Source organism: Spinacia oleracea, chromosome 1, assembly GCF_020520425.1.
Source record: "Spinacia oleracea cultivar Varoflay chromosome 1, BTI_SOV_V1, whole genome shotgun sequence".
Classification (NCBI taxonomy): Eukaryota; Viridiplantae; Streptophyta; class Magnoliopsida; order Caryophyllales; family Amaranthaceae; genus Spinacia; species Spinacia oleracea.
The window spans coordinates 73,580,581-73,590,541 of record NC_079487.1 but is presented as its reverse complement, the minus strand read 5'-3'; the positions used below and the strand labels follow the sequence as shown (position 1 = coordinate 73,590,541).

The window sequence follows — 9,961 nt, the reverse complement described above, 5'->3', positions numbered from 1 at the left end:
AAGTAGTAAAGGCAGTAAGCTTGCAATAAAGAGGATTGTTCTACGGCATCACCCCATCGTTCCTGCAAACTCAGGGCACCCGTTCATGGTACACTACTACAAAAAGTGCCTAAGAAACCATACCAAATAGGCCTAAGAGACCAAAAATTGTATGGTTTATATCTCAATGGTCTCTTTGCATAAGAAACCATGATTTTGGTGTGGTTACTTATATTTGATAAAAAAACCATACTTGTAATATATGTGGTTTCTTTGATACATTTTTTATTCACAATTTAAGAAGGCAAAGTGACCATTTTTTTCACAAAAAAGGTTTCTTTGATAAAAGAAAAGTCACCATGGTTGTATAAAATTTGGTTTCTTTGAACCATATTTTTTTCAAAAAAAAATTAATTCATGAAATACAACTGAATCATGAAACAGGAACGACGGAAACAAAAAACCGTCAATTAAAATAGAGTTCAAAATTTTAACAAGAATTATACTATATTGGTCCACCAATCAGTGCAATTACATAGTTTTTATTTATATATTAGAATATAATCCTTTCCTTTATTGATTTCCAATCAATTGTTTATATACAACCTAATTTAGAGTAACGTAAATATGCTCCATGATTGGATTCCTAAAATCATGGAGACAATCAAGCTATTTACAATGCTGTTACGTTATATTCTACAATCAAGCTAATTACAATCTAATTAATTTGGTAACGTATTATTTGCTAGAATATAGCTCAAAATATATTACAAAGATATTTACAATGCTGTTCCGTTATATTCTCCAATCAAGCTAATTACAATATAATTAATTTGGTAAAGTATTGTTTGCTAGAATATTGCTCAAAATATATTACAAAATATAATATAGCTATTATTTTACAAAGGCAATGACATAGTTGGACAATGCAAAAAACATCAAATGCCCAAGTTATATCGTTGTTACTAAGAGTAGATCAATTTGGTTCCAAATCATTTAACTTGTACAATTTCAGAACTGGACAACTTTTGGATCTTATTCGTCAACGTTGTATTCTTCATATGATCCTGTACAACCTTCATTGGATTCTTCATATCATCTAGCTTGTGTAGCCTTTGGGTTCTCCAGTCTATCAATACCGAATTTCAGAAATCAATCAAATATAATCATCATCCTCATCCTCAATCAATAAAGAATTAATATATAAATTACAAGATCCTACGCAATTCATCATTCTTACAATTTAAATCTTTTAGTTAGAAACAAAATAATTAGGACGAAATCAATAAAATGGGGTAAAATTGAAGATTACTTACTCAGATCTTAGCGAGAACCCCTTTCTTCTCAAGGGTACGGGTGACGATGGTTTTAAGGTCCATCATTTCTCTGGTGTAATCATCCATTTTTTAATCTTTCGCCGCCGTTGTCGTCTTTCTCCCTCTTCAAGTTCTCTGTGTCAAACTCTTTCAGCTCTTGCTTTCTTTGCTTCCAAAGTGAGAGACGAATGGGAAGGAGGACAATGGCTGGAATAGCAGACATGAAGATTTTGCGGATTATGGTGGTAGATCGCGCGGTGGTGAGGAGGTGTGGCGGAGGTTGTCGTGCGAGGCGGAGATGGAAGAATTCGCAGGTTTAAGCTATGAAAAAGAAAAGGAGGAGTATATATGTTTTAAAATAATGAAAATTATAATGGTTAGACAGTTTATTAAGGAGACCAATAAGCCCATGAACTTGCAGTTACAACAATTAAGGAAAAAGATTTTACTTCAAAAGTAGATTAATTTTAAGAATTTAATATTTCGAAAAAATCCTATAAAAAATTTAAAAAACGTTCCCAATAATAATTTAATTTAATTATGATAAAGAGGGAGACCATATTTGTGTTGGATGTAGTTTCTTTGATGTCATCCCTTATTGATTTAATTTAGTTAGATATAAGATACCATATTTCTTGAATTTCTGGTTTCTTATTAATATTCCAAGAAACCATATTTCATAATTGTATGGTTTCTTTACCTAAGAGACTTATTAAGTAACTTATTTGGTTTCTTATTTGTGGTTTCATAGCCCTTTTTTGTAGTAGTGGTAATTCAAATGCTTGCGAATCTCCTTTGAAAAAATTAGACATTGTCAATAGGACTTGACACTTAACCAAGGCTCACCCCACTCAGACATATGACACGGGCATCTAAAATCAAAATCTGAAAGCATCATTAATGGGAAGACATAATAGCAACTGGGGGCTAAAAATTGAAATGAAAGAGATAGGGAAGGAACTAAGTATACCTTGACCTTTTATACAGACATACACCAAGTAAATCTAAGTCAATTTGAAAACGGTTTATATTCCCGCCATTCTGGAAAAGATGGCCCTAAAAGCCCAAAGCATGTGCCACACGGGCACAAGTAATATCTTGACGCCTGCACCCTGGCTTCCAGCAAATCCTTAGACAGCATTCGAAAAATCGTAACAGTATTTTGATTCACTCATGTAATCCTGTACGAACTCTTCTATAAGTCAACCTACTTAGGACACCTCGGATTGTACATAGTAGGACTCGGATTTCAAATAATTTTCAAAGACTTCTTCGAACATAATAAAGTGTCGTTGGTTTAAGCTAAGTAAGCGTTTATCTCGATGTCGCAAGTAAGTCAAAAAGATTTCTAAATATGATTATGGGTAAAGAAAGGCACCTAGCTTTTGGTCAAGGCACACTTCAACATATGACTACCTTGACCATGGCAATGTCGCACAATACGACATTTACAAGAGAAGTAGCAAATCACTACTCGAACGTACCTCGCACTAAACGAGTCTGGTTCAAACTATTCATGATCCATGTCACCAGGAATGCATAAAAACGTATGCCAAGCATTATAGCACCAAGCCAATCTCGTAGCTACAATTGGGGGCTTGAGAAAAACACTCTAAAAATGCTCGAAATGACAATTTTATCGCAAATTCTCGACGCTAATGCTATACACACGTCATAGGGGCACAATCCTAAGCTTTAATCGTGTAAAACGAACCTTAGAATGGCTACAACCCCTCCCAAATTCTAAGCGCTACTTAGAATATATAAAGGCATCCCACTAACAAGGGTAACTGAAAATCACGAGTCACCAAAACTCCGATCAAACTATTGCACATAACGCTCGCCCTACAAAGCGCCCGTTACACAGTCTACGTCGTTCCAAAGCAAAAGCGAAATCGAGGATAAGAACTGTCAAAATATACCCAGAAATCATTTTCAACGCCCAGAGCTGGGCGCCGATATCTTTAACGCCCCACCCTGGGCGCTGAATCTTTCTGCTAGCCAAGTTTTGCCCAGATATAAAAATAAGAAAGAAACACCTATGAATCCTCGCGTCGAACGAAGTAATAAGCCGTGCAAACCCACACAAAAGGTGCTACACTTGCTCGAGCACCTGAACGAGGCGTGATGAAGTACTCCAATGCAAAAAATAATAATGATATCCCAACACCTGGAGGAATGTTCTAAGACACGCTGTTAGGCCACACAAGCCTACATTGCACCATAAGTTCAACCATCCCGCAGTACAAGTCTAAAAAAGTAAGGCACATTGCACTAATGCGGGCACGACCAAGAGTAAGAGGCAAAGACTACTTATCGCCCAAATGCAAGCCACACGACTTCTACATTAAGGATTAAAGGTAGCAAAATATTACCTACCACGAAAGGGATAGCTCGCACCTACACGAGCGGAACCCCAAGGCATCTTTCTCGAAAGAACCTACAAAAATCGTACGCCAAAAGGAAGCATCCCAACATGCATACTTGGGAGCTCCAAGCTGCGAAACGACCATAGCAAAATAAAAAATCACGAAACAAATGTTTGAACGATCGAAAGGGCACGATGCTTTAGCCCACTTCATGAACGGGCCTGAACCCTATCAAGCTTCTAAGCGAACTATTCAAAATCAGTCATTGCTCAAAAAAAAATGATTCAAGCAAACTGATTAATGGACCGCACACAACGGCCATTCTATGAACGCTCGTTCGCACATACATATCATCTTTTCTAAGTATCGAACATTTACAAATGCGTTCAAAAGAAAAAAAAAAGAAAAAAGAAAAAGAAAACGAACGAACAAGAGGCCAACTGTGTCATCAAGAAACCTCGCCAGAAATTATTTTCAGCGCCCAGCGCTGGGCGCCAAAATCTTTAACGCCTAGGCATGGGCGCCGAAAATGATCCCATACCCAAAAACAAACAGCTCTGACTTCTATAGGGCCCTGCCATATTCATTCGACTTGAAAATTGCCGATTTCTTTACTGAAAGTCGCACCTCACGGCTTTGTTAAGAGTAGCACACCACTACAAAGATCGCTCGCATTTACGAGCACAATCCCAAATACGATCAAAGACATTACAGAATGCGTATCGCCAAGGAACCTCTTTGACAAGAAATGACCGTCAAGCACGAATGCTTGGGGGCTCGAAAGAAAATATATATTTCAAAAGAAAGTATGCAAAGTTAAAACAATATTCCCAGACTACGCTGTACGAAGTCCCATGTTTGGATGTCTCAAAAAATAAAACCAGTTTACGACCTCAAGACAAAGGTCGCCGTTGATACTTATAGATAGTCCCCTAATCAAGGACCCAGGTAGTGGCAAAATTGAGCCGAAAAGACTAGCTCAAAACCATGAAAAGGTGATGACCACGAGACTATGGTCCATCTAAACACATTGTCAACCCACATTCAGGTTGCAACTAAATCTGAGCATCCCTCGGAAGAATTCGCTCCAACAAGAATAAATAAAAAGAAATTCTCAAAAGAAATCACAAGAAAAAAAATGAAATAGGGACTTGCCCACCTCAATCGGGCAAGATCGCGGCACGCGAATCCCAAATCGAAAAGACGAATTCAGGTTCGCTCACCTCCAGCGAGCGGGGCGTCCACCCTTAGCGGACAGGGCTCGCCCACCTTCAGCGGGCGGGGTCTGCGTCACTAGCCGCGCAGGTCCTCAGTTTTCGAAAAATAAAATCTTCAAATTCAAAATAGGCTCGCCATCTTTAGCCGGCGGGGTCTACGTCACAAACCACGTAGGTCCTTATTTTCAAATAGCACAAAACAAATTTCAAAATAGATTCGTCCACTTCTATCAGACGGGGTGTCCACCCTTAGCGGACAGGTTCGCCATCTTTAGCCGGCGGGGTCTACGTCACAAGCCGCGTAGGTCCTTATTTTCAAATTTCAAAAACAGATTCGTCCACTTCTATCGGACGGGGTATCCACCCTTAGCGGACAGGTTCGCCATCTTTAGCCGGCGGGGTCTACGTCACAAGCCGCGTAGGTCCTTATTTTCAAATTTCAAAAAAAGATTCATCCACTTCTATCGGACGGGGTATCCACCCTTAGCGGACAGGTTTGCCATCTTTAGCCGGCGGGGTCTACGTCACAAGCCGCGTAGGTCCTTATTTTCAAACTTCAAAACAGATTCGTCCACTTCTTTCGAACGGGGTGTCCACCCTTAGCGGACAGGCTCGCCATCTTTAGCCGGCGGGGTCTGCGTCACTAGCCGCGCAGGTCCTTAGTCGCTGCAGCGATAACTTTTTCTGGTTTTCCCTTTTCCAAAAATTAAAAGGATTGGTTTTCCGTTTTTTTCCAAAAAAAGAGCGATGTGCTGGATTTTCCTTCGTTTTACGTCCCATAAAAACAAGGGGGTTTTCTCGTTTAGCTAGCCCTGAAAATGAGAATCTTTAAAAACATTTTTACCTCGTGGTTGGGCTTGGCCAGGCCCAATTACACTTTATAGCTTTGATTTCCAAAAACCTCTGTAGCTACTCCCAATGACAAGGTGAGGGAGTTTGTACGCCTCTTTATATACTTCCAATGACAAAGTGAGGGAGTTTCTATACTATCCGTTGACAAATCCCAATGACACGTGAGGGATATGTCAACACTTCAAGTGATGACCCTTAAGTCAAATGTTATCACTCGGGGGCTCGTGAGACCCTCGCAAAAACAGGTCACCATGACTTGTGTGACGCACTCCGTCTAATACTTTGACCTCCGTCTTACTCCAAGACTCAGTCAAAGTGGGGGCTAACTGTAGACACCTACTTTTGTCCCCATTCCCGAAAGGGAAGGTTCGATGATGAGAACATAAATCTCCACTTGACAACGCATCTCCTATAAAATAATGAATCTCAATCACCCTTTTCATTTCACCCGAAACCTGCTATTTATAGAAACCTGTTGTTTATGGAAACCTGCTAAAAATAGTAACTGCCGTAATGGGTAGCTGTTAAAAGTGGCAAGTCATAAAAGATAGAAACCTGTCAGAATTAGGTGTTGCACTCCAACATAAATCCTAAATGAGATAGAAATTGCGAGAGAATCCTATTCCTAATACGGTTCGAAAATAAGAGTTACGTATTAAATTAAAATCCTAACGAGCCTAGAGTTCGTAACGGGCCCGGACGCATCCCGTCATAAAATTAATACGCACTAAAAGACTCGATTAAGTCTCATGCACTCCGGATTCTAAGAGTCCGAATCTGACAAAGAAACGGCCCAGACCCTATTTTCAACGCTTGGCTCTGGGCGCCGAAATCTTCGGCGCCCAGCCCTGGGCGCTGAAATTACCTGGGACGTGTTCTTTCCTAATTCCTCGTGGATTAGAGTTCTACAATTCTATCTTTCCACGAACTCTTTTTTATAAATATAGCCCCAAGTTCGACGTGAAAAAGACAACACACACAATTCATATTCTGAGTATTGACTCTAAACCCCTAAGCCTAAGCCTCACGCTGCAAAATTGATCACACGTTCTGTCGCAATCGATCCAAAAATCGAACAGAACGTATCCTGTCCCGTAATTTGAGATTCGTTAAATAAAAGGAGAAATAGCAAAGTCAAAGTGGTTAGTTTTCTGAGAATCGTGACGCATCTCTCAAGGGTGCGTCGTAATGTGTCCCTTTTCCATGGTTTAATTGCTTTCCTCGCCCTTTTATGAACTGTTAAACTAATTAAATCTGATTGTTCTATCACGCCTAATAAAGATAACATTTTTGGGAAATTGGATTATCATGCTAGGTCCCTTAATACAATCTAAATCAGATAATCGCGTTCAATCTAGCATTATATGTTGCATATTGTTAAAATCAACTCAGATTAGTTTAATAGTTAACGCATGTCCCTTCAATTATTTATGCTGAGCTAGTAAGGATATCCTGCCTCTGGAGTTATCGAAGAGCGAGTACTCCTCTCGGTAGTTACAGTCCCCTGAATCCTCAATCTCTATCTTGCGGGTGTATGTTGAGAGATCCCCACACCAGGGATCACAAGGGAACCTACGGCCGTCGTGGTCAAACATAATTGCACTCCCTTTATGTCACGATAATCGGGTTTTGTCAGTTTTTCTCATTTTCGTTAAAAACTGAATGGCGACTCCTATATTACTACTCAATTGGGTGTAAACTCACAGAAAATCCAATTACACTTGATTTGACAAAAAAGAAGCGTCACACCCACGAGGGACGAGGTCACGCATTAGCCTCGTGCTTTTTCGACCCCCTCACATTGAGGATCTTGTTCTTTCTAGCTAGCCCAATTCTCAAACACAAATATTGAGTGGCATGGATCTTTGGCATTGACTTTCTTATATCCTGAATTTGACTTATTCCTTCCCGAGACCGCGACCGAACTAATTTAGGGGAAGATAGAGGCATTTCTTTCGGTGACTATTTTTCTTTTTTAGATTAGGATATCGTTTTTTATTTTTCTCTCATATTTTTGTTTGCATTTTCCCCCTTGCTAGCCATTTGAGCCTTTTTCCTTTATTTATTATAAGCTCACTAGAAGCCGATTAGCCTTTGTTTTATTTTCACCCTTAGAAGTGATAGTGAAACTTGTGTAATTGTGCTTTGTGGTTTTGAATGTTTATGCAAATGATGAGAAATTATGGTTATTGGTTAGAATGGAAAGTTTGGAGAAGTATGTTAATAAAGAAGCAAAAGCAAAAAAAAGAGAGGAAAGTTTAGAAAAAAAAGCCAAAAATAGAAAAAAAAAACAAGGCAAAGAGAAAAGTTTCATTTGAAACACAAAAAAAGAGAAAATCAAATCAAGAAAAGTGCAAAAAGAGTATAGTTTAGTTTTGGTTGAATAAGCTTGGGGGTGCCCCAAATAAGTGGTGTGAATTTGTTTTGGTTCTATTTGCTTGAGTAAAGTTCATTTTGTGCTTCACTTTAAGATTGAGCTCCAATTACCAAATTTATTCCACGCCCTTACCCCTAGCCTAAACGTTTCACCATAAAAGCCCTCTTGACCCTTTTTAGTTGAGTCATTGTCGGTGGAGGGGGGAATTGGTCAAATTTATGGAGCAGGATTGTCATGCTTTCTCTTGTAATTCTTGTCTTTTCCGGCGCCTTCGCGGCATCACGAGAAGCTATCTTTGAGGGTGAATAGGATCTAGAGAGTTGACGCGGTAAGATCGGTTGAAGGGGATAGATCAGTGCAATTCCTTAGTTCTCTATGCTTCACACTTGAATCTTTCGCTCGACTTAGGACATTGATTAGCGTGCATTTGTTTATCGATTTAGGAATATTTGCATCCTTTTGTGCTCGTTCCATAATAAAATCCCGGTTCTTGGATTTTGTAGTTTTGTTTTATTTTGTTTTATTTTCTTTTCTTTTCCTTTCTTCTCTTTTCTTTCCTTTTTCTTGGTTTATTTTCATTTTTAGGTCTTGCCTTGATTCATTTTTTAGAGTTATGGGTTGAACTCTTTGGAAACCCTTGCGAGATCCCACTCGCCCTCATGAGCGATTGTGGGGTTTAAAGAGCTTGTTGAATGTGCTTAAATGCAACCGTGATTCCTACGACAGTGAGTTAGGTTGTATATTCTTGTAGTTCTCGTTTTCGTAATTTCTAGAATCTGAATAATGAGCTCGTTCTTCCCTATTTCATGCTTAGTTTGCTAGAGACTAGCAAACTCTTAGCTTGGGGGAGTTTGATGAGCGGCATTTATGTCGCTCTTAGCTTAGGTTTTCTTATTGTTTTTATTATGATTTGTGTGATTTTGTGTAATTTTAGTGCCATTTATATGTTCTTTTCCACTTTGATGCTTTATAGGAAAATCTTGAAGAAATGTGGAAATCCGAGTAGAATTGTGCTAGAAACAGGCCTATGCGATCGCACAGGAATTTTGTGCGCTCGCACAATGAAGAAGTGGAGAGTATTAAGGAAAACACAAGGCTATGCGCCCGGGTAACAGAGTGCGTTCGCACCAAATCGAAGCAGATTTCCAGTAACTCCCATTTTTTGTACGCGTTCGCATGAAGAACAACGGTGCGCTCGCACCAGCTCCCCCATTCACCCATTCAGCAGAAGTGTGCGACCACACAAGAAATGTTGAAGGAAATGCTGAATTGGCTGGTGCGAATGCGCAGAATTTCCATGCTCTCGCACGACACGAAGGTTCTGAATCGTCGCTCTGTGTGGACGCACAAAATTTCTGTGCGCCCACACACACTTACCTGTTCGTTCGCACAAGGGTGTGTGCGCTCGCACACAAACGCGGGCTGGCACATTTTCGTCATTTAAAATTCTATTTTCGGAAACATATAAATAGTTTCCGTTTATTATTTTTAGAGAGTAAGTTTTTGATCAGTTAGTTTTTAGTAAGTTTCTAATTTCTTGGTTTCATTTTTAGGGAGAGAATTTTCAGAGCTTTTTAGTTTCAAACACATTGTAATTCAAAATTCTAGTGAGAAATCCAAGTTTAATTCAAGTTTACTTTCAAGTTCAAGATTCTTCAAGCATTGAGTAACTTCTCTTCTCTTTAATCTTTTCAATTCTTGCCTTACTTTTCTTAATTGCTTTGATTGTTGAATTTTGCAATTGCTTTCAATTTTGATTTTAATTGAATCCTTGGAAATTCTAGTTTAATTGTTGTTTGCTTTGCATTGTTGAATTTTGCAATTGCTTTCAATTTTGATTTTAATTGAATC

General features: G+C 39.1%; 1 long non-coding RNA gene across 1 annotated transcript; it reads right to left on the bottom strand.

The window, feature by feature from the left end:
• Window positions 1–701: 701 nt before the first annotated feature.
• Window positions 702–1,890, bottom strand: LOC110790954 (uncharacterized). Its single transcript, XR_002533982.2, has 2 exons — window positions 1,296–1,890; window positions 702–1,108 (listed from the first exon to the last, which is right to left on the bottom strand). It is a non-coding gene; the product is annotated as an uncharacterized lncRNA (long non-coding RNA).
• Window positions 1,891–9,961: the final 8,071 nt, after the last annotated feature.